At 45.2% G+C, this 23,269-nt stretch overlaps 1 pseudogene; it reads left to right on the top strand.

The window, feature by feature from the left end:
- The first annotated feature begins 485 nt into the window (after positions 1-485).
- LOC117011520 lies at positions 486-8,143 on the top strand (annotated as a pseudogene).
- The last annotated feature ends 15,126 nt before the right edge of the window (positions 8,144-23,269 follow it).

Genomic DNA, 23,269 nt, shown 5'->3' with positions numbered 1-23,269 from the left:
AGTTAGCAAGTCTGAAGGGAAAGGTGGATGTATTCAACATAAGAGGGGAACAAAGATTCCTTCTTGAGGCTCGCGTTTTGTGAAAACCTAGTTAAGACCCCACAGCTGTGAATGCTATTTTTGTAAACTACAAAGAGCTCTCAGCAAGCAGGCAAGCCTGTCTGGTGTTTTTATAGCACTGCAGTAGAATACTCAGTGTTGGACCCAATTAGCAAGCAGAGAAAGAACAGGATATTTATCTGTATGGAGACTCAACATTGATGGCAAAGAAAGAAACAGCACTTGGATCTCATCATCATGTCCAGTTTGTGGTCAGCTGTGGCCACAGTCCCTGTCCTGGCTGACACTATGAGTGATTTAGCTACTGTCAAAAAGGAGGAAGCAGAGTAAACTAATGACAGAATGTTGTGATGCCATGGGTGTCCTTGCAGGATCCCCCACAGTTGTCAGCCACCAACTCTGACACAGAGCCTGAGATGACCACCATGGACCAGTTTTCCCTGAAACCTGGTGGGATTTTTCTCCATTTGGCTCAGGCATTTCAGTTCCTTTTTCTCCTCACCTTTCCCTTCTGTGCTCTTTCCTTTTCCAGTAAAATCCATGTTTGAACCCGTGCTTCTGTCTCGCAGAAGTATCTGGGGTTGAATTTGAGAACTCTGTCTCTGCAGACAGCGATAGGAGCTTGGTGCCCAGCCCTAGAACAAGGTGGGTGACTCCAATGGCAGCAGTCAGGCAGACAGGCAGAGCCAGCCGCGTCTCCTGCTGCTATGTCCGTGTCTCCCACAACCTTCCCAGCCCCAGCGGGGGGCTGCCCCTTTGTGACACGCTCGCCCGTGGTTCTCTCGTTCCCATGGCCACAGAACCCCCACCCCAACTCCATCCCTCTCCCTTCCCTTCCCAAGGACAGCCAGTCCTGGGCCTGGGCAGGTCAGGCCTGAGGGTTTGACACTGTCTAGGAAGCAGTTGCTTTCCAAAGCTACTTTTCAAGGCCTTTATTTCTGTAATTCCCACTCAGTTCTGGGTTGCAGCTTGTTGGTTGAGGATTTTGTTTATCTCTCTCCACAACAAATAAAGTGGTGGGACACAAACAATGGCACCAGACACTGGAAGTAAAAGAAGCTTTGCACTCCCCAGTAGATGACCCCTGAATTCAGTTGGCAAATATCTGTAAGGAACAAATTGACCATCCAAATGTTCCACTTTTGCTCTGCTTTATTGTTCCAGAGGTTTATTCCCTGCTTTTTTACTGTAGGGACACCCAAAACCAATATGAAATGTTTTGTCTCAAAATATTTCTGATCTTGGGTGTTCCTGACAATTCAAAATTTTCTTCATGGAAATAGCACCAGAAAAGTGACAGCCAGAAATCTCTGCCATAGCCCTATCCACAGGGCATCCTGCCTAGCAAACTGCTTTATTCAGGTGATGTTAGACAACAGAAAAATACGTTCAAATGATACATTTTTCACATTCTGTCAAAATCCTGGCCGTACAGCCCATGGTGGGGGCAGACTGCTGTCAGCAGAATGGGGGGAAGCCCCAGCAGCTGCTCTCCCCATGGTTGGATGGCCATGGCAGCAGAGACAAGTCTCTCACCGTGCCCACTGCTGTGGCACCCGGTGCTCTGGAGTTGTTCCCACTGAACTCAGGCTGCTGCTGTAGCAGCAACATCACTTCACACATTTGATAATAAAGATTTGGAATGGCATACAGGATTTGCACCAAGAGCTACAAAAAAAAAAGGGGAAGGGAGTTAGTATACTTTGCTCCTTTCTAAAACAAACATACCTGGATTTAGGCAGGAACATTGGGCTAATCTTACTGGGGACCAGCTTGTAAGCCTTGTCTGTAGTAATTCCCACCAGCCGGCAACAGTTTTTTCAGGAGAAAGGAGCAGATAAGATTTTACAACACATCCATGAGTAAGTCTGAGCCAGAACTCAAAGGACAAGACAAATACTCCCAAATCTGCCACCCATGGGGAAAGGATGCAGAAAAGGAGATGAAACAAGTGCCATTGCAGCCAAGTTGTCTGCATTTATCCATGGTCCAAACTTTCTGTACAGAAGCACCTGAATTCAAACACACAGTCGAAGGTCAAGGAATAAAAGTGTTTTGAGAGCCTTTAAAGCGTGATTCTCTTTCTTTTCAAGGAAAGTTTCTAAATTTCTTTAAAAACACAAATGCAGCTCTATTCGGGACTGCATCCTTCAAAACAAGGAATGGAGGTTGAGAATTGCAGGACTGTTTCCATTGGAAAGCACCTTTAACACCACAGAATCCCCCCAATGACCTGAGACTGCTGACACTGCCAAGGCCACCACTAAAGCACATCCCAGGATGGGATGCTATTGGCCTTCTTGGCCACCTGGGCACTCGCTGGCTCACGTTCAGCCACTGCCAACCAGCACCCCCGGTTGTCTACTGGGTGGCTTTCCAGCCACTCTGTCCTCAGCCTCCCCTGGGGATGTTGTGACCAGAGTCCTGGACGGGGCACTTCACCTTGTTGAACCTCAGACGAGAGGCCTCAGCCCATGATCCAGCCTGTCCAGAGCTCTCTGCAGAGACTTCTACCCTCCAGCAGATCAACACTCCCACCCAGGCTGAGGTGCCCTTGATCCCCTCTCCACATCATTGATAAAAATATGGAACACGACTGGCCCCAGTGCTGAGCCCTGGGAAACACCGCTTGTGACCAGCTACCAGCTGAATTTAATTCCTTTGAGTTCCACCACTCCCTGGGCCTGCCCAGCCTGACAGCTTTTCCCCAGGAAGAGTGCATGAAGTACTTCAGTATTTTCCTCATCCTTTGTACTGTGTTTATCACCACATCTGATAAAAGTCAGAGATTCTCCTTGCCCTGCTTTTGTTGCTGATGTATTTACAGAAATATTTTTACTCTCTTTTGCAAGTATCTAGGAAGAAATTCATTACGGTGAGGCTGGTGAGGCACTGGGAACAGGTTACCCAGAGAAGCTGTGGATGCTCCAAGCCTGGAAGAATTCAAGGCCAGGTTGGACGGGGCCCTGAGCAACCTGCTCTAGTGGAAGGTGTCCCTGCCCACAGCCAGGGCTTTGGAAGGAGACAATCTTTCAGGTCCTTTCCAATTTAAAACATTCTGGGATTCTAGGATTTCATTGCAGTAGCCAGATGAAACTTAGGCTTTGTCCCTTCTCATTTGGTCCCTGCATAACCTCACAACAGCCTTAGAGCCCTCCTGTACTGCCTGCCCCTTTCCCCAAAGATGATAAACTCTCCCGTTCCCCTGATTCCAGCCAGAGCTCTCTGTGGGACCCATTGGGAGTGGGACCAGTACAGAAAGCAGGCAGTCAGGTATATCTGCCTAGGCCTCATTTCATAGGAATAATACCCAGGAAATATGTCACTGGCAATTCTTCATTGGTTAAGATCATCTCCCAAATGAAGAGGACCATGCCCCATCATCTAAGGTATTAAAAATGGTCCAGGGAAAGTTTAGCACCAGAAGTTAGTGTATAAAGACAGCTGCCTCTGCCATTGGCTTACCTGTAACACAAAGCCAGCTTCCACATGCCTCTGGTTTTCTTCTCTGCCAGGCAGTTCTACCTCCAAACTAGCCTGCTGTACAGCATCACCAGGAAGGGCATTACTCATGGCACCTCCCTTCATGGTGCCCAAAGGTTTCATTGCCTAAATTCAGCACACAGAACCCAATGGAGGCCAGCTAAATGACGTGGAAAACACAAAAAGTAAAGCTATGTAGAACCACCCCTTTCTGACTTGCAGTGAAAACACTGCAGCTGGAATGACCGTGGCAAAGCAATATTCCTGCAGCCTGCGGGAGCCCTGGATGTGCAGGATTCACCTTCTGCCTTGGAGTGCTGCTTGGAGCATGGGAAACGAGCTGGGGCTGATCTTGGCACAGAGGGGGCCACTGGCAGTCATTCACTACTGAGTGCAAAGAGCTGTTACAAAATGATTTTGTGAAGAGGGAAAACCAACACAGCTGCACTTGAACAGTTCCAGGCCCTGTTAATGTTTCAGTAGACAGGAACTGAACTCCTTGTCACACTTCTGCTGGTTTCATCAAACTGAAATGAATCCAGTGGAACTCCCAGCTGCCTAGGACCATTAGCACCCAGAAAATGAAAAAAGAGTCCTCAGCCCTGTGGGTGAATAACAATGCAGTTCCTTGTGCTACTGATTCCATCTCTCCCCATTTTTCTAACTTCTTGGTGGCAAGGTCCCTTAGGTTAGACAGTTCACAAGCAGTGCTCCTCTATTTTTCTTCACAATGAATACAAGTGAGATGACAAATCTGTGTTCCCCTATTGTCAAACTGACAGAGTTAAGGAATTTCTGAAGCATCAAACTTGCTTCCTCAAATATTACTGTGTGAGGCAAGAAGCTCAAAGAGAAGATTTAACGTTAAAACCACCTTTAGTTATACCTCTGAGAAACATCTCAGCTGTACACCATGCTTTCAGGTGTCTGAACACACCATAAGCTTAAAAGTCCAAATCAACAACCCCAAGCAAGGGGTTCATGGAGTGTGACAAACCCTGAACAGCCTCCACAGCTTCTTCTGACCATACAACACTAATCCAGACCAAAAGTGCAAGGAGAGCTTGTGTAGGAAGGGACTTGTGCAGTCTCCCCATGCAGGCAGCTTCCCTCCCCTGCCTGGCTGCACGGCTGATGTGCAGAAGCTCGGCCTTGGCAATGGAGCTCTGGGCTCCCGGCCGGCTCAGGCGCCTTGGCCCAGGAGCCCCGGCAGAGGCAGCTGAGCAGCGCTGCCCCCAGGGTCACTGCCAGGGAGGAGGACAAGGGGAGGCCCAGCAGGGCTCAGCCTCACTCAGAGGGAAGGTGGGAGCTGGGCCACTGTCTAGTGGGTACCCATTGGATGGGTTGATTGTCAAGGTGTGCCTTCACCTCACTCACTTTGTCCCTTAAACCTGATCTATAACTTCTGATTCCTTATCATCAACTCAGAAGAAGGCAAGGAGTTCATCGAGTGTGGCATGTTCTGTGCACACTCTGCAGCTTCATCTGACTCTGCATCAACAACCCAGCACAGCCAGCAAGGACAGGGACACACTGGAGCAGGAGCCCAGGATGGACACAGAGATGCTGCGAGGGCTGGAGCAGCTCTCCTGCAAGGAAAGCCTGAGACAGCTGGGCTTCCTCAGCCTGATCAAGAGACTTGGGCTTAGGCTTGACCCAATTTTGCCCTTCCAGTACCTGACAGCAACCTACAGGAAAGCTGGACAGGGACTTTGTACAAGGGCAGGCAGAGAGAGCACAAGGGAGAATGGATCCAAACTGAAAGAGAGTAGGTTTAGGTGAAGGATTCAGAAAAAAGTCTTTCCTGCAACAGGTTGCCAGAGAAGTTTTGCATGCCCCATCCCTGAGAGTGGATGAGGCCAGGTTGGATGGAGCTCTGGACAAGCTGCTCTAGTGCCAGGCGTCCCCAGCCACAGCACACGGGGCTTGCAACAATGGGATCTTTCAGGTCCCTTCCAAGCCAAAGCATGCCATGACTCCATGATTCTGGGATACCTCTCCTCCTCATCCTCTGGCACAAAAAGAAACTTGGCACCAAGTTCCACATTGCAGACAATGTCTTTTGGCAGCCTGCAACCGTCTCAACAGAAAATGAAAAGAGATGGCAATATTGACAGCATTTCTATTTTGTACTTGATATTTAAATGCTCCGCTCCTGTCCACACTGGCAAAACTGTCAGAAGAGGCAATTCTTCCCCACAAAATGCTTCGCCTCACTCAAAGATGAAAGGCACAAGCCAACAGTCTTTTTATTCCTACATTGCTTTAGTTGTTTATTTCTCAAATAGGAATTCGCTTCGCTTTTGATTTCTTTCTTTCTCCATTTCATTCCACGGGGCGCACGGCGGCTCCTCCGTTGGGTTCGCGGAGGCCACGGATGAATGGCCGCACACTGCAGCGGCTCAGCAGCAGCAGCAGCAGCAGCGCCTCTCTCGATTGCTCTTCTGCTCGACTTCCCTCTCGCTCTCCGTCCCCTTCTCCCTTTCACACTCCCTCTACTCCCGTTCCGTCCCGTCCATCTCTCCCAGCCCGGTTCATGCTGCGTCCCGCAAGGTGCCCGTGGACGAGCCGGCCCCCTGCCCGTCCCTACCGAGCCTGCCACTGTGCCGCCTCCACAAGGTGCTCTCCCTCCTGGCTGTGGCACCTTTTGAAGAGCCTCTGGAAGAGCTCCTCACTCTGGTGGTGGTGGAGCAGCACCATTTCTTGGCTCCGCCTGATACGGCCCCGGTCCTGAACGAGGCCCCTCCCGTGGCTCCGCCTGCAGCCACCCCACAGCCGCCTGACTCTCACCCCATTGCCATCAGCTTCCCCGGTCCAAGCCCAGCCGCCCGTCATCTCGGCCGCCAGCCCCGAGCTGCTGGAGCCTGGGGCGGCTTGGGAAGCAGCATCGCCCAGGGTGGGCGGGTGCCAGCTGCACGGGTGGAGAAGCCTCCCCTGCAGCAGCTCTACTGGCTGGGCCTGCTGCTGGGGAGCGGCGGCTGCGGCAGAGTTTACGCCGGGACCCGGCTCGCCGACGGTGCCCCGGTAAGAGACAAGGCCAGCTCAGAGGGGGGCGCTAGGTGGCGGGCGGAGAGCTGAGAGCTGAGCCCGCCGTTTGCCTCCGCTTGCAGGTGGCCATCAAGTGAGTGCCCCGCGATCGCATCTGGGAGTGGGCGCGGCTGGTGAGTGAGCGGGGTCAGCGGGAGCAGCCGGTGGGGCGTGCCGGCCGGGGCTAAGGCCAGGCCCGTCAGGGTGGGAGTTGGGACACTGCGAGGGGAGAGACCGTGGAGGGAGCGGGGGCCGTGCAGCGTCCTGGGCCGGGCAGTGCCGAGCTGCGGCAGTGCCGGGCATGGGGTGCCAAAGGCGTGGCCCAGCATCGGCCCCACTGAGGCATCACGCTCCCCCCGCAGCACGACGGCGCCCTTGTGCCCCTGGAGCTGGTGTTGCCCTCCATGGTGTCGTGCCCTGGCTTCCGCGGCGTCGTGCAGCTCCTTGACTGGTTTGAGCTGCCCGACGGCTTTGCCCTCATCATGGAGCGTCCGGAGCGCTGCCGGGACCTCTGGCACCTGCTGCACGCAGGGGGGTTCCTGCCAGAGCCCGTGGCACGGGGCGTGTTCCGCCAGGTGCTGCAGGCCGTGCGGCACTGCACCAGCCGCGGCGTGCTGCACCGCGACATCAAGGCTGAGAACATCCTCATTGACCTGGCCACTGGTGAGGCAAAGCTCATTGACTTTGGCTGTGGCACCATCCTCCAGGACACCTTGTACACCGGGATGGCAGGTGAACCCAAAGCCGAGGCCCAGCTGGGCAGAGGAGCTTCTCCCCTTTGCTGGCACAGGAGGAAGATGGAGGGAGGGAGGGAGGAAGGGAGAATCCTTCTTCAGCCGGCTGCAGCCAAGTTGCTTTTTGGCAGGGGCAGTGGTTGGCTGTTGTGGAGCTGGCTGGGAAGGAGGGAGCAGCATTGGCCTGATGAGCTGTGGCCGTGTCCCATAGGAATGCGGAAGTACTTCCCACCAGAGTGGATCCTCTTCAGCTGCTACCACGGCCAGCCAACCACCATCTGGACCCTGGGCATCCTGCTCTATCAGCTGGTGTGCAGGCACCTTCCCTTTAAAACCAGAGAGGACGTCGTCCGGGGCCAGCTCTTCTTCCCGCCCCAGGTGTCTCAAGGTGGGCATGTGCCTTCAAGGCAAGGGAGCAAGAACGGGTCAGGGACTGGGCAACTGGCACATAAGCATCCTGCTCTTGCAGATAGGGAGGAGGTTGATCTCCTGGGCTTAGCTGGAGGAGGCAGCAAGTGTGCCTCTGTGCTGCTCTCCCCTGAAAGGGGGGATGGATGGGAAGCTTTGGGTGCAGCTCCAAGCACTCCTAGTATGGCATGGGCACCATGGAATCTGGGAGAGCGTGGACAGGAACTGACCAGCGGTTCCTGGTTTCTCTCTGCAGAGTGCCAGCACCTCATCAGGTGGTGTTTATGCATGGACCCTGCCGACAAGCCATGCCTGGAATATCTTTTAGAACATCCTTGGCTGCAGAAGCCCCACCTGGCCCAGGAGACAGCAGAGATCCATCCCTCTGCACAGTAGGATCCAGGAGCAGCCCAGCACATACCAGCTGCTGGCGTCTCGTGGCACTCCAAGAAATTCCCAGAGCGTTTCCCTGTGGCCATAGCACGGAGCAAAGAGCACAGCCGAGGAGATGCTTCCGTGGGTCCCCGGCGAGTTGTGGGGGGAGCAGCTCAGGGCTCCCTGTCCTATTGGAGAAGTCGTGGCACAGTGCGGTGAAGTTGCCATGGACTGGAGAAGGGGAAACATCCCCCTGCAGCTCAATGGCATCGTGATGTCCCTGCAAGCCGAGGCACAGCTGGTGTGTTCTTCTGCAGCATGACGCGGAGCCAGAGAATGCCCTCCTGGAGCTGGCCGCTAGCGGGGCAAAGCCGATGGGCTTTGCTTGTGGCCCCTTCCTGGAGGACACGCTCTGCACTGGAAGATTAACAGAGTAATTCAGAAATCATCTGCAAGTATAAAATATGACCAAGCTGCTCTGTCAGATCATAGGAGCAGGAAATGTGTGCAAGTGGGAAGATCTGAGGCAACGAAAGTCACAGCCAGTTTTGCATGTTGTCTGTAAATTCTTGACCATTGCCATGTGGTAGATGGTGATGGTTAGAAATCTCTTCTGCTGCCTCCCAGTGAGGGCTGGATTTCCTGGAGATTGCTCCACTTCTTCCTGGTTAAAAGCTCTCCAAAGCCTGTCCATGACTCTGTTAATCTCCCAGTGCTGATCACTGGTAGAGTCAAGAGAGGGGTGAGTAATGGGGAAGAGAAGGCTCCAGGGAGAGCTCAGAGCCCTTCCCAGGCAGTTTTTCCCTGTGGCCAAAGGACTGCACAGAAAGCAAAGGCTGGAGGTGTGAAACAGCATCCGAATGGCCACGGCGCCTTTGTTCCCAGTGGCTCCTGCCGTGCCAGTCTTGACAGTATGGACAGAAGCATCCCTGAACTAGTGAAACAACTAGGAAACCTTCCAGGAGCCTGGCACAGACAGCTCTGGGAGGGACAACTGGGCTGGGAGGGAGGGACAACTGGGCTGGGAGGGAGGGACACTTTTTTCTCCCAGCCACAGGGCAGTTTTCTACAGTTGCAGCAGCCCCGGAGCAGTAGTAACAAGATAAAACCTCAGCTTTCCCAACTCTGTGCAACCCATGAGGCATTTGAAAACTCAACTGCAAGAACTTCAACAACTGCTTCCCCAGAAGGCAGAACAACTCCTTCAGAGCCCCAGAGGTTTGTGTGTTTGGCACTCAGTGTTTCTGTCCGTGCCTCGTTCGTGTTCCTGTTAAGTACTTCAATATAGCTTAAAAGGAATTTATTGGTATTTATTTGGTGGGGGGGTGGTTATATAGATGATATAAATATAAAATAGAAAAAATAGAAAAATGGAAATAGAAAAATATCAAGATATTTGTAGAAATATAAAATAGAAACATACAAGTAACAGACTCATATGAAAGATATAGTACTTAAAATAAAAAATGCAAATATAATATATAATGTAAAACTAGAAATGTGAAACTAGAAATATAAAAATATTTTAGTGTAGTTTAAATGTTTAATTGGTTTTATTTGTTTAGAGGCAGATGTTTTATAAAAAATATAAACAAAATAAAAAATATAGAAATATACAATAAATATATACAATCTTAAAATTATAAATGTAAATATGCATTAATAAATATATGTAAGTATATATATAAATATAAGGTATGAATAAATATATATGTAGGATATAATAGAAATAATAGATATCCTTTTTTGTTATAATATATATAATATATGTATATATAATATACATACATAATATAATAATATATATTATATACCTATAATATCCTATATATTATAGGATACCTATATATACCTATATATAAATGACATTCATAAATTTGCATACATAAATATGAAAAATATAAATTGAAAAATGTATTTACTAATAGCTGAAAATAAAGGTTTTGGTTTTTTTTTTTTCCGATTTGGTTAGAGGAAGTGCCTTTTATGAAATAGAATTATAAACATACAACTATAGAAAGATGTAAATAGACAGAAAATAGAAATGAATATTTGTAGTATAAAGATTCAGTATATAATAAATAGCAAAATAATATTGTGTGTGTATGGCATAATTGAAATTAAATAAATATATGTCTACATTTTGAGTAGAAATTAAATATGAAAATATTTTATATAGGTTTTATTTATATTTAAAGGATTTTTTTTTGTTTGTTTTTATTTCTTTCGAGGCAGGTTTTTTTTTTTTTTTAGTTTTGGTCGGGGTTTTTTTGGGCATTCCTGTCGGAGGATTTTTTGAAGGACTGGGGACTCTCGTTTGTGCGCCCCCAGAGCCCCGCAGCCCGGGCTGAGCTCGGCGTCAGTGCTGCCGCCGTGTGGACACGGAGCGGTACTGCAGCCATTGCTGAGGCAGTGCTGCCGCCGTGTGGACACGGAGCGGTACTGCAGCCATCCCCCCAGCCGCACCCCGGAAGCACAGGAGCTCGGTGGACGCGGCGCGGAACGGCGCGCGTCCCCTTGTCAGGACGGCGGGAGCCACCGGGCACCGGCACCCTGCCATGAGGGACGGTGGCACACTCCATCTGACAGCCCCAGCAGGACCCTGGCCGAGAGAGGCGGCGGCGGCGCGGAATGCCGCCGCTCGAGTGGCGGCCGGAGCCGTTTCCGGCGCTGCTGACCCCGCCGCTCGCGCCCGCGTGCTGGGAAAGACGGCAGAAAATTGCGCCGAGAGCGCGGGATCGGCGTCGGGTCCGGATTCAGGAGGGTCACTTAGAGAAACGACGTCGGGAGAGGCCATCAAGGGACCACAACAAAGCTGGCGCTGTAAGTGAAAAACACGTCACCTGAGTGTTGTTCTGGCACAGATCCTGCTAGAGAAAGGATCTGGTGTGCATGGGCTGTTGGCTTATTTATGTGTTGTGTTGAACTGGGAGAGAGGAGCAGCCCAGGAGGATGGGGGTGTTTGTAGGCTGTGGCAAGGAAAGCCTTAGCCAGGTCCTTGAAGCCTGCAGTGGGGGCTGGGAGCGTGGAGTGAGGCCTCAGGAGGGCAGCAGAAACCTCCAGGACCAGCAAGGGCATCATAGTGTGTGCTGCTGCTGCTTAGATCTTTGCCTGCGGCAGAAACAGGTGAAAAATTGCAGTTTGTGTGAGTGACACGGAATATGCTTGAGATTGTCTGTGAGTCCTGCTTTTTCACCAGACTATTTCTGCCTGTTCTTTCCAGAGGCACAGAAGGGATTTTCAACCTCCATGTCCCTGTCTCTGTAACTCTTCTAAGGCTTATCTGTGCTCTGTCTGTTCAGTAACTTGTTTTTATGTGAAGTTGAAAGCTTGCTGTTGGCTTCAGCTCTTGCTTTCTTCAGCTGAGACCACAGCACAGCTTATAGATGTTATGGAAAATGAGAGGCATTGGTGTTTTAATGGTGAGGTTTTGTTAGCAGTCCCAGAGGGAATGATGAGCTAATTAATGGCAATTTAGTAGGGCGTGGTTTTTTTTTTTCTTGTTACTGTTTCGGTAGGGATTTTGTAGAATATACTTAAAAATTTACATGATGCAATAGTGTCATGCATGTTGAACTTTGTGATGTCCTTCCCCCCAGTTTATAAATGTAATCCATAAGTGTGTTCACCTTACCAAATATTCAAGGACTGTAACTGTAGTGGAGTTAGACTGTAGTTGTTCCAGTTCCACTGCAGTTTTATTGCATCTCTCTAAAGTTTGGTACATGAATGCATAGTCCATAAGGACTTTCTGTTTTATATGCATTACATTATAAATTGGCCTAAAGATTTACTTGGACATAAAATCCAATAAACGGAAGGTTAATGGCATTAGTATCAGTTTTACATTGTAACTTTAGTGTGCAGGTAATTTGATCATTACTGGTGTATTTAGACACTTTTTATGCTTTTTATGTTGAACACCCTTTGTGGTCTAGTCCTCAGACTGTAAAATTCCCTGGAGAGTTTTCTTTGTGCCTGCATGTGCGGGGAAGCTGTTCTGTAGCTGTGGGTGTGTGATGTGTGCTGGTGGCTGCATGGCTTGTCCCAGTTGGATCAGCAAACCCAGCTGTCTCCAGAGGGAAGAAGTTTTATGCCAATGTAGTTGGTACTGCTGGTGTGCTGTGATAGAACATTTACACAGCCTGAGAAAATGTAGAAAAGGTTTACATCTCTAAAAAGCTTTGCTGCACGAAGACACTTGGAACACAAAGATAAATATGTTTATAGTAAACTGCAGGTAGCTGAGCTCCAGCTCTGGATGGAGCACTGCTGAAGATAAGACTTCCACTATGTTTTGTTTTGTTATTTTATGCTCAGAACCATTATAAGCAGAACTCAGAATATTTTTTTATTTCCTCCTCTATGTATTACTAAGTCTTGAGGTTTATTTTAACTTTCCATTTTAAGAATATGCTTATTTTGAAATCAAAATTTGGAGAATGCATTGCTCAAGGCTTGATAAACTTGGGTGGAGTGTTCTGTCACTTTCTGAGTAGAAATATGTTCCCCATGTATGCAAACTGTGGCTACAAGAAAGTAATTGTTTAGTTAGAAGATTCAAACTGTAGCTCAAATTATTTAAAGTAATTGCCCAGTGTTAGGATTTGCTGGATCCCAGATGAGATCCTGGATAATGGGTGTACAGCTAACACAAAAAATACAGTTGGAGGAGCAGTGTTTTTTTGGTTGAATCAAAAAATGCACTTTCAGTTCTTGAAATAAATTAGGGAATTCGTGCAACCCACCCCCAGACCTTTGAATATCCTATCTGAAAGATTCCCTGGGTCGCTTACAGGCGCTGTATTCAAGAAGGCAGAAACAGAAATGTTTATTCTCCTTACTTGAGTTTCAGTAGTGCAAAATAAAGAAAGCGAAAGTAACTGAAATTCTAGTTCCATGCAAATAAGACACCTGAAATCTGACCTGCAAAAAAGCCCAAGGGTTTTGTGTGCTTCACTTGTCAGGTCAAGTGGGTGAGTTCTGGGAGGAAAGTGCTCTTGGATGTGTTTAAGAATCAGTGTGTAAGTGTTCAGCCTGTTCTGTTGTCTGTCTCGAAAAAATAGTGACTATCCACCCAAGTGGAACTACTGAATACCTGACTGCATTGCCTGCTCTTCTGTGCTTTTGTGATGTCTCAAACGATAATAATGGAATTGTTTGTTTTGTTAAAGGTAACCGTGTGCCTTTTCTGGAGAAGGGTTCCAGATTTGTTCAGCTATGTGCATGTAGTCCCTCTGTAAAGCCAAAATACAGATGTGTAGAGGGGTTGGAGGAGCTTTAGAGGACTGCTTGGTGTGTGTGGGTTTGTTCTGTTTTGTTCCTGAGGAGTGCATTGTGACTCTCAGCAGGGCTAGGCTGTGTTGGAAGGTTTGCTTTTGAGTGAAATGACACAACTTGTTTTTTTTAATAAAATACAACAAACTTATCCTGGTGTGATAATGACACATTTCTGTGTATCACTGGCAGACACTGCCCAGACACCAGGAGACAAAGCCAGGCAGAGTTTTGTCTCATTTCTTGCCTGGTGTATCAGGTCAATAGTATTGGTAGAATTGCTGGGTTACTCCTTTCCCACAGTTCTGTTTGTTCTTGAGGGATTGCTTTACCTGTGTGCTGTTAATTTAGTCACAAGTTTCTCGACCAGTGGCTTCTAATAATGACAAGAGAAGTTTACTCTTTCTTAATTGTTGGGCTCAAGAAGGCTTTTGCTAGATTTTAAGGTGAGATAATCTCTTTGTTCACTGATGTTTTCTGCAGAGCTTCAAGTTGCCTCATGTTCTCAGAACAAATAAACTCATATATAACTTATCCAATTTATTACCAAACCTAGTCAAGTATGTTCACTGTGAAGCCATGTTCCTTGAGTGAGATCCCTCCTTCCTGCTTTTTAAATTGTGGGAAAGGAGAAAGAATCTTAGTAAGTTCTCGAAATACTGGTTCTGCCAAAGTAGAGATTGCAAATAGGGCTTTGGAATTTTATCTTGGATCATAATTTGTCTTAATTGTTTTCACAACCGCATTTAGCATTTTAGGGATTGCTGACTTCTTATTGTGTCATTGTTTCTTGTTGGATTTTGGAGTCAGTCTCTGAAGCAGTGTCTTAGTTTTTTGAACATAATGTGAAACTTTATGGTCATGTACCATCTGTACACTTATCTGCCCATAAGTGTCAGGCCTAGATAATACTGCAGAAGTGGCATTTTCAGGGATGTTGTGAGGAGAGGAGCGGGCTGTGGATGGAAATTGTCCTATGTTCAGAAATGGATCAATGTCTTGCTTTGTCTTGATATGTCACTTTTGATCCAATGATTAAACAATCTCCCTTTACTCTGCATCTCCTTTCAGCTGTTTTCATTGGGGTTTAGAGTTTACCTTTTGAATTTACAAAACAATTTAAGTCAGTTTTATAAACAAATATTGCCAGTAATTTATTTGCTACTTGAATACACTTATCCCTGGGTAGAATGTGTCTGTATTGTCTAGAGCTGTTATCAACATGACCTCAATTTTATTTATTTATATTAACTGAAATGCATTTTATGATTAAATGTTTTGCATACAAGGTAGTCAGCTTTCAAAGCTTTTAAATTGTTACGAGTTTTTCATATCTATGTCACTGCAGTCACTTTACAGACCAGGTACCAAAGCAGCAGTGTCCCATATGCTTGCACTTTTCTACCATTAGAGTGGGGTTTTTTCTGTTCCAGGTTTGTTTCTTTGACTTAGTAGTAAATAGTTACTCTTTTTGCAGAGCTTGGGTATATCTGTATATTTAAGGTCTCCCACTGTGTTAAGAGAAGTACAAGGCGCAGCTTGATAGAAGTAAGTTCCCCACGATTTTGTGCAGAGTGCCAGCATGTTTCTGTGGTTTCTTTAATAGAACATTGTGTCCTAGTAGTGACCTAGGAAATCCTGTCATGGTGGTGTTGCTTTGTTTACATTTTTATTACCTTTCCTGTATTACCCTGTGAAGTGTCGCTCTTGCTCGAGAAGGAATTGATGACAGTATTTATCATAGAATTACTGTGTAATTTCTGCATTTCAGAACAGCAGCACTTCAGGTAGGAGGGGACCTTAGGATGTCTGCAGCCTTTTGCTCCCAGCTGTTTGTTTCAAAGCTTAGTTTCTGAGCTCTGACTGTTCTCTGAATTTTGACTGGTCAGGGGTTGAAAGTCTAAGGGCAGAGCCTGCACAAACTGTTTTGGCAGCTTGTTGCACAGCTTGACTGACCTTGGTGTGAGATTGCTCCTGTCTGTTACTGCACCCCAACTGCAGGACCGGATTTTAGACAGTCAGGGCATCATTTTTGAAAGAAGGAAGGAAAACCTCAGGTTCTCTTCCATCAAAACCACCTGGATATGAGTTTTCTTCCTTGCTGTCCCAAGCAATGCAGTTTCTTTGTGGTGAAGCATGAGGTACTTAGAAAATATCCACTTTCTGAAAGCTCTCAGAAACCTGCTTTCTGTGTGTTATCCATGTACATAGCTTGATTGATCTCGTTGAGTATGCTTAGAAACTGGCCACATTACATAAATGAATTGGGATCAGTGTAAGATGAACAGAGTAGTTTTGATCTTAAACAAAGTAATGAATTCTGATCTCTAGAAATGTCAGGCTCAAATTACATGTTGATGTACTGTTAACCTTGAATATGACCATCCTATTATCCTTCCCTTAGCAATAAAATATGGAGCTACGAAGTTTCACCTTTTAGTGTACCAAAACCCTGGTCAAGTTGTAAATGGTGTTACCCTGGGGTGAGCTCCTCTGGCTTTGCTGTAGTACCTTACACTGGGGCAGAACTGGTCCTTCAGTTCTTGAAAGTAAATTTATCAAGCATATTTGTGGAATATTTGGCTGAACTTGCCTGTGCTGTTACTGTGTCAAGTTGATGCGTTTGCCTACCTAGTTGAGTTGGCAGTTAATCTGCCAGGTGTGCAAGTGAATGTAAAGCTGGGGGACCAACTCCTGTTCATTTGAAAAGAAAGATAATCACCAAGCAAAACATGAGCTTGTTTCTTGTTTTGGTTAGAGGAACTAACAGTTTTGGGTATTCAGAATATCCTTATATTTAATTTCTAAGAAATGTCTGGTTTTCTTCTTCTGTAGTCACTGCCATAACAGCCATTTGCCATTATTTCTTTCCTTGTTTTTTTTAATTGAGAGACTTTAAAAGTATTCTCTTGTAATGTTAATCCAACCTTGCATGGGCACTTTTTCCTCTTGGGTTCTCTCCTTTTGCCTGACTTTGGGCTGGATGATTCATCCTTCCCTAAAGGCACCTGACCATGGCTTCCCTGCCTGGTGTGGCAGAATGGATGTCTGCTGTCCCCAAGTTGTCACTTGTGCAATAAAGGAGTAACTGTGCCAGTCCTAAACTGACTGCATGAGCATTGTCCAGGTCTGGGCTTGTGGGCCTGTTGTGGTCTTGGTGTTTTGTTTTTCTGCCCCCACGTGCCCTGTTGTAGCCACTGTGCACAGGAGTACGTCGCTGAAAGCTGCGTGTCCTGTGCATGCCTCGCATTTCATTTGAACGCACCTGTGTTTTGGTGTAGCAGCCAGCTGTTCAGAAGTCAGTAGAAAGCAGGATAATTTTATTACTGTCATCATTTTGCTGTGTCCTCAAGCTTCTCTCAACTTGTGTAATCACTGTAAATTTCAGAGACTGCCTTTCATTTGATGGAATGCATAGAGTATGATGTGTGCTGTACTTGATGAGGACATATGATATTACTGCTGTGCATTTACTAGTAGCAAATGCTCTCCTCGCCTAGGTTCTGCTCATAAGTCCAAGGATTGATTTGAAAACTGGTAGTTTAGCTCCTAGTGAAATGCCCCAGCAGTGAGCAGGAGTAGTAGCAACTTTGTGGTAGCCTGAACTGTGATATTTGTGTGCAGAAATACAACTGGGGAAAAAGTAATACTGGAATTTGAACGGCCTAATAAGGCTGTAATAAGATAGAATAAGGCTCTATTTAATTAGCCAGTAATGAATGTTAGCCTTATTTGAGATCAGGAAGCAGTGGTGAAACAGGGACTTCTGAGGAGTTTTGTTCTCATTGTTTCTTGAGACCAGTTCAGATGATAAATCTACACCATGAATGATAGTTGGAGTGAAGTAGAAAAGGTAATAAACTTCATGAAGCCTAAGGAGAGTGATGTTTTCCACTTGGTCTCTTGTTGGTGAGTCTGAGTATGTCCCAGTGTGAAAGGTAATAAACTTCATGAAGCCTAAGGAGAGTGATGTTTTCCACTTGGTCTCTTGTTGGTGAGTCTGAGTATGTCCCAGTGTGAAATTTTGGGTTTGATTTTTTTTTCCCTTCTTTTTACAGGAGAAGACTTTATTGTATTCAACCAGAATAGAGTTTGACTTTCAGTTAGTATCTAATTAGGGGCTTAAAAAGAAAAGTTACCTGTTCAGTATTTCAGTCTTGATGGACACATTTTAAAACCAAAACTAGTTAGTGTGGTAGATCCAAACAGGACCAATGTGACCTAAGAATTATTGAGGTGAAATTTTGAGCCCCTGGCTTAGAAAATTACTGCTGTAAAATGGGATCAAGCGTGATAGGAATGGAAACAGTTAAAGCCTCAACTCCTGCATATTTCTTACTTTTAGAAGTGTTGCAGAAGCTGCTGTAGAAGCTGGTCTATTGAAGTATCTTGCAAAGTCTTTTTATGACTCTTTCCAGGGCCACTGTGCAATTTGAATGGTTTCTTCCTTTTTCAGAAAGCAAAGGATTACTTGTAATATATTCCCTTTGTGATGGTTTTTCCTTCTTTTTCTGCTGCACTTCCTGTGCTTTTTAATTGTCTCCCATGCTCAGCAACAAGGGTGTATTGCTTTCCTTCTCCCCATGTTTTGCTTGTTGTTTGGTTGTCTTAAAATCATTCTCCCTTTTGATAAATAAGCAGTGTTCAGAAGGGAAAAAAGGGAAGTGCAAGTTGGCCTAAGCAGCATCTAACTGATACTTCTGCTTGAGAACAGAACCAAAAACTGAGCAAAACTTTTGTTTGGAGAGCAGGAATGCTGCTTTGCTGTGTTAGGTAAAATATAAGGTCTCATTTCTGAAGAAATAATTAGTTGGTTTTGTCTGTTTTCTGGTACAGGTTGTTAATGCTGCTTTAGCATTTTAGCGTTTTCCCTCTGCATTTTCAAGTCCTCTGTGCAGCTGTGAGAAGTCTCCAGGAAAAGGAAGTGCATACACCTTAAACAAGAGGTTGTTGTGATGCCCTGTGTTCCAGTTACTTGGAATGAACAGTAGAATTTCTGGAATTTTCAGTGTCACAGATATTTGTCACCCAAAATGTACTTTTACAGATCTCTTCAGTGAAGAGGCCTAGGTAGTAAACTGCATTTACTGGAGGAGTGAGTGTCTTCAGCATTTAAAAAGGCAGAAAACACTGTCAGACAGAAGAGGGAAAACACTTTATGCATCTCTTTAATATTCAGGAGATTTCATAGTAGGTTAAAAATCTATTGTCAAATTCATTGCACTAAATGAGTGTTTTTATCTATACAGCTATAATTCATTGAAATGGCACATTTCAGGTTTTTTCCCCAGAATTTCTTGGACTTGAATAATAAAACTAAACCTTCCAATAATAGTTGTGTAAAAGAAGAATCTGTCATTGGGCAGCTGCTCATTTCAGAGAAGACTCCTATGATGATACAGACTCATAAATTAAAATATGCTGTTGCATTTGATGCATGAATTTCCAGGAAAGCGGTTTTGTTATGCTTGTAATTGCATTCATTTTGGTAAATCCGAGGTTTTTTCCTCAGCTGTCTGTTCTTTTAAACTGATTCTTGTGTCTTCTCCCTCATACAGTTAGACTGAAAAGTTTGTTTCATCAGCTGGGCTTTCTCTTCAGCCTCCCCTGTGCTGTCTTAGGTTTTGCTCTGTCATATCTATAATATCCCAGTGCCTAAATTCTTTAATAGTAGTTGCCCTTTTGCCCAAATGGAGGTGCCATGTTTTCATAAAAGCATTTCCTTGTCCATCTCTTTTCTCATTCCTCCTCATGTATGAGTAAATCTGTCATCCAGTACAGTCCACAAATGACACAAAGCCTTTTGTTGTGTAAAACGAACCCTGTGCTCTCTGCCCTTTTATATACCTTCTTAAAATACAGCTTGTCTAAAGTGCCTTTTGTCCCTTGTAATTGCATCAACACTTTGAATTGAATTCTTTTAATTTAAGGTAAATGCATTCTAAAGAATGGGGAAGTAGTCATTAGACACTGAGGGGGTTTTGTCTGATGTCCAGTTGGTTGTTTCCCTGCCAGAAGTTCTGTTTGACTTTATCAGCTGAAGAGCAGCAAAGTGAGTGCAGTGACCTCCATGTCTGCCTCAGGTAAGGGTTTGTGTAAGTCCCCCATGCAGTTTGCACTTCTGAATTGATATTGGCAAGTGTGGACACAGGCAAATCAATCTGCCCTAGAATCTGGGGAGTCTGCCACTGTTAGTCCTGTGAACTGAACAGTGTTTTATCAGGTATCCACAGGTGCCCCACAAATTCAGCTCCTTACAGGAACTGGCCTGAGGAGTCTGAAATAGGCAAAGACTTCAGAGACTGCTGAGGAAGTTCTGTGATGGGATTAAGGACCATTCAAGATAACTTGAGTAGGCAAAAGGGAATAACATTTTTACTGAAGAATTGGGACCAGTCAATGACTCCTGACAAGAAGAGGAGCCAGTTGTTCACTCTCCTCTGGTACTCTTGTTCTGGGGTGATGGCAGACTTTCAGAGCACATCCAGGGAAACCTTGCACATTGCTCCCTCCACATGGAGCAGAGATTACACTCCAAATGTTGAGTGTGCAGGGAATTGCTGAAAAGTCTGAAATCCTGCAAGCTAGATATTTGTTTCCAGTCGTGTAACCTTTCCCTTGGAATCTAAAAATTAAGTTTTTCCAAGCATGGTGGGAAACAGTATGATGCCACAGTGTTAGAACAAAAGTTGCTTTTTAATGTAAGCCTGTGCCATCAGAAACTACTTATAATTCCAAGAAAGCAGCAAAAGATTGGATGTTCCATTAAAGCTGTTGAGAAAATCCTTTTTGTGGGTGCAAACCGTCTTACGGCTGTCAAAAAGAAGAGCTGTAAGAGACTGTATTTTCACTGTGTTTGTTTGATTGCAGTGAAAATTTCTTGGTTAAACACTAGCAAAAATAATTGGGGAAAAAAGAACCTACCTTCTGTGTTTTATCCACAGGCCTGTTTCTAAAGACTGAATTTACCCATTGCACAGAGGGAGCGAATACCCGGCTTCACTTCTTCCCGCAGCATCTCTAGCTCCAGATCTGCAGCCCCAGCTGCTGCAGGTTCTACTGCTGGGAGAGGACTTGAGTAGGTGATGAGGAAAGAGTGGGGCAGGTGGACTGTGACTGTGTGGGATAGCATGAAATGGCAGAATAGGGGAGCAGAATTAAAGACTAGCAGGGATTAGAAGAGAGCTCTGGCAATTCTCCATTAGAGCATCTTGTGCAGAGCAGGGCAAACTTCCAACTTCCTACAGAAACTGAATTTGAAACTTCTTCAGTTCTATGTGGCCCGAAACTTGGTTTTAATTTGATCTTAGCTATTACTGAACAACAAAACTTAAGCAATGCAGCACTTAACTAGTGTTAATCTACTGCAATAAAATGTAAAAATGTCTGCTTGGCAAATCCCTTCTGGTTGCATCGCTGAGAGAAGAATGAAGTACATCTGAATCAGAGCAATTAAGAGTAGATTCATGTAAGTGTGTTTATATAAGATACTTTTTTGGAGGATGGAGAATGGGGACCCAGTGCTTAGTGCTTCATTATTTCTGTTAGCTTTTCTTTTAGAAAAGAGCCTGACAAACCTCTGGGTTTGTTGTACTAGTTCTTGGCTGGATTGCACACAAGTCAGTTTCTGTTCAGTAATGTTCCTCCTCAAGCTATTCCGAGCTTTTAAGGCTCTTTTTGGTTTTTGTTGCATTCTTTGGAAGAGCTACGTGAGATGGAATTTTGTGACACAGTTCTGTTGCTGTGTATATTGTTGGTGTTCTTTGTGGGCTTTGTTAATACCCATTTGTGATTGATGGCATAAAACAGCTGAATAAAGTTTGTGAAGTTCTTTGCTCATGTGTTCCCCTGGACTCTGGTACCACTGATTGCCCTGAGCAGTTGTCTGTCTTAACACACCTTGTCCTTAAGAGACCTTAAGTTAGACAGTAACAGGCTTTTCAGATGAATCTCTGCATTAGTATCAAACCAGTGTTTGTTACAAATCATAACTAGAAGAAAAGTAGTTCTTAAATAGGTGATTTTATTTTTTTTACAAAGTCTGATGAGCTTTTTCCTCCCCCATCTCCAGCTGAATACATTTCCTGAGCTTAGTCTCCCTTGTTTTTCTTTGGGACTCAGTGGACAGAGAGGCTCTCTCTTACTTTGCATCAGTCATTTAAAAAAGCCAATTTATGTCTGTTCAGTTGCTCTGCCTTTTCACATCCCTAAGTGCAATTGCACACAAGTACTTTCCAGGTTTTATAATATTCTCAGAATATCCCACAGCCTTCCTTATCTCTGCCCTGTGGTAGTTACTGTGCTGTTAACTGTTCTTCATTATCCAGTGTCACATTCTGTATGAAGGAATTTTTAAGAAATAAATTTCTTGATGCTGCCTGTCCTGTTAATGGCATCATACTCATTTATCCATGCTTGTGCCATAGTCTACCCAGTGCTGGGTTTTTTTTCTTCCCCAGAACCTCAGATAATCTGAAAGAATAATTGATAGTTGCCTGTAGGAGGCAGGCAGGCAGGATGGAAACAGGCCAAGATAGGATGGGGTTGTTATTATCTTTCTGTTACAGCTGAAGGAAGGAGAAAGCTGTGGGGTTTTAGTATAAAGCTTCTTTTCCTTGTTTGCAACAAAACCAGCAAACTTCAAGCTAAAAATACCTTAATTTAACTTAATTTCTGATGTTTTGAGAGAGGAGGGTGCAGAGCAGCAGAGGTGGTTAACATTTTCTCCTTTGTTCAGTGTCTGCTAACCAGTGGTCCTGCTTCTTTTAGGATCTGTGATGGCTCCCACTGATGGTGACACATCAGCAAACTGTCTAAACTACAGTGCTGGTTACTCTGGAAAAGCCTGTCCATTCCTACTAATTCTTGTCATATTCCATTGGCTGTTTTAGATATGCTTAGAAATTTATTTGATGCCGACTGCTGAAATTCAGGTTAAAAGTTCCGAAAGGTTCTATCCAATGTTGTAGCATTTTGAAGTTTAGAAGCCATTTTACAAGTGGTTTCTCTTCATTTTATTCCTAAACTTGCTTGGTTCTTTAGTAGTGTGCATTTCCATGGAAAGTTTCTGGTTTCCGTCCTCTCCCTCCCCAAAATCTTCTCATTTCTTTCCTTGGAAATTTATATTCCAAAACTTCTGGTGTCCTTCCTTCCTTATTTTCTCATGAAAACCAAATGAAAAAGCCCTCTGCAAGATGCCAGTACATGGGTAAGGCTGTAAAACTTTAATGGCTTGTCTGCTAATTTAGGGGAGCCACTTGCAAACAGTGTATGACATGTCTGCCTGGTGTTTTGGATGCACCTTATTGTGTTGTGGTTTTATTCAGAAATTCGGGAATATGTGTTAGTGCTCATTGTGCAGAACAGCTACACTAAGCCTGCATTATGGAAGGTGGTAATCTGAGGTTGCTGAAGTTCTGCACTGCTACAGCTTTATGTGCTTTACTGGTCACTTGTTTTTTGTCAAAATACACCCTTCTGCTCAAGTCAGATACAAAGTGTTGGGTGTAATCCGGGCTAATCAGGTTAGATAATGTAATAATGCAGTAATTTTCATCTTTGTGGCTACTGAAATGCTCTTAGTGTGGACTCTGAGAGTCAGAGCTGAGGGCCTCTCTAGTAGGGCTTGTTTGTAGAGCCAAGATCACCCTTCTTTTAACTTTGTCACATTGCTACATCTTTTATTCCATTAACAAGCCAGCACTTGAGGAGTAGCACTTGTGTGTATGGTAGGGCCAGGTGTCAGCACGGAAGTATTAAGAGCATTCATTCACTTTTGGATTTTGACCAGGCTCTGTTTCACATAATTCTGGGCAGTTGAAGTCACTCAAACTGAAAAATACTCTGTAAATACTTGGGCAATGACTCAGGACTTCTGTCTTGCATATCTCTCTTGATAGAATTTG

This window comes from Catharus ustulatus, unplaced genomic scaffold (genome assembly GCF_009819885.2).
Source record: "Catharus ustulatus isolate bCatUst1 unplaced genomic scaffold, bCatUst1.pri.v2 scaffold_75_arrow_ctg1, whole genome shotgun sequence".
Classification (NCBI taxonomy): domain Eukaryota; kingdom Metazoa; phylum Chordata; class Aves; order Passeriformes; family Turdidae; genus Catharus; species Catharus ustulatus.
Note: the sequence above shows the minus strand (reverse complement) of the source record. Positions and strands in the feature narration are given on the sequence as shown.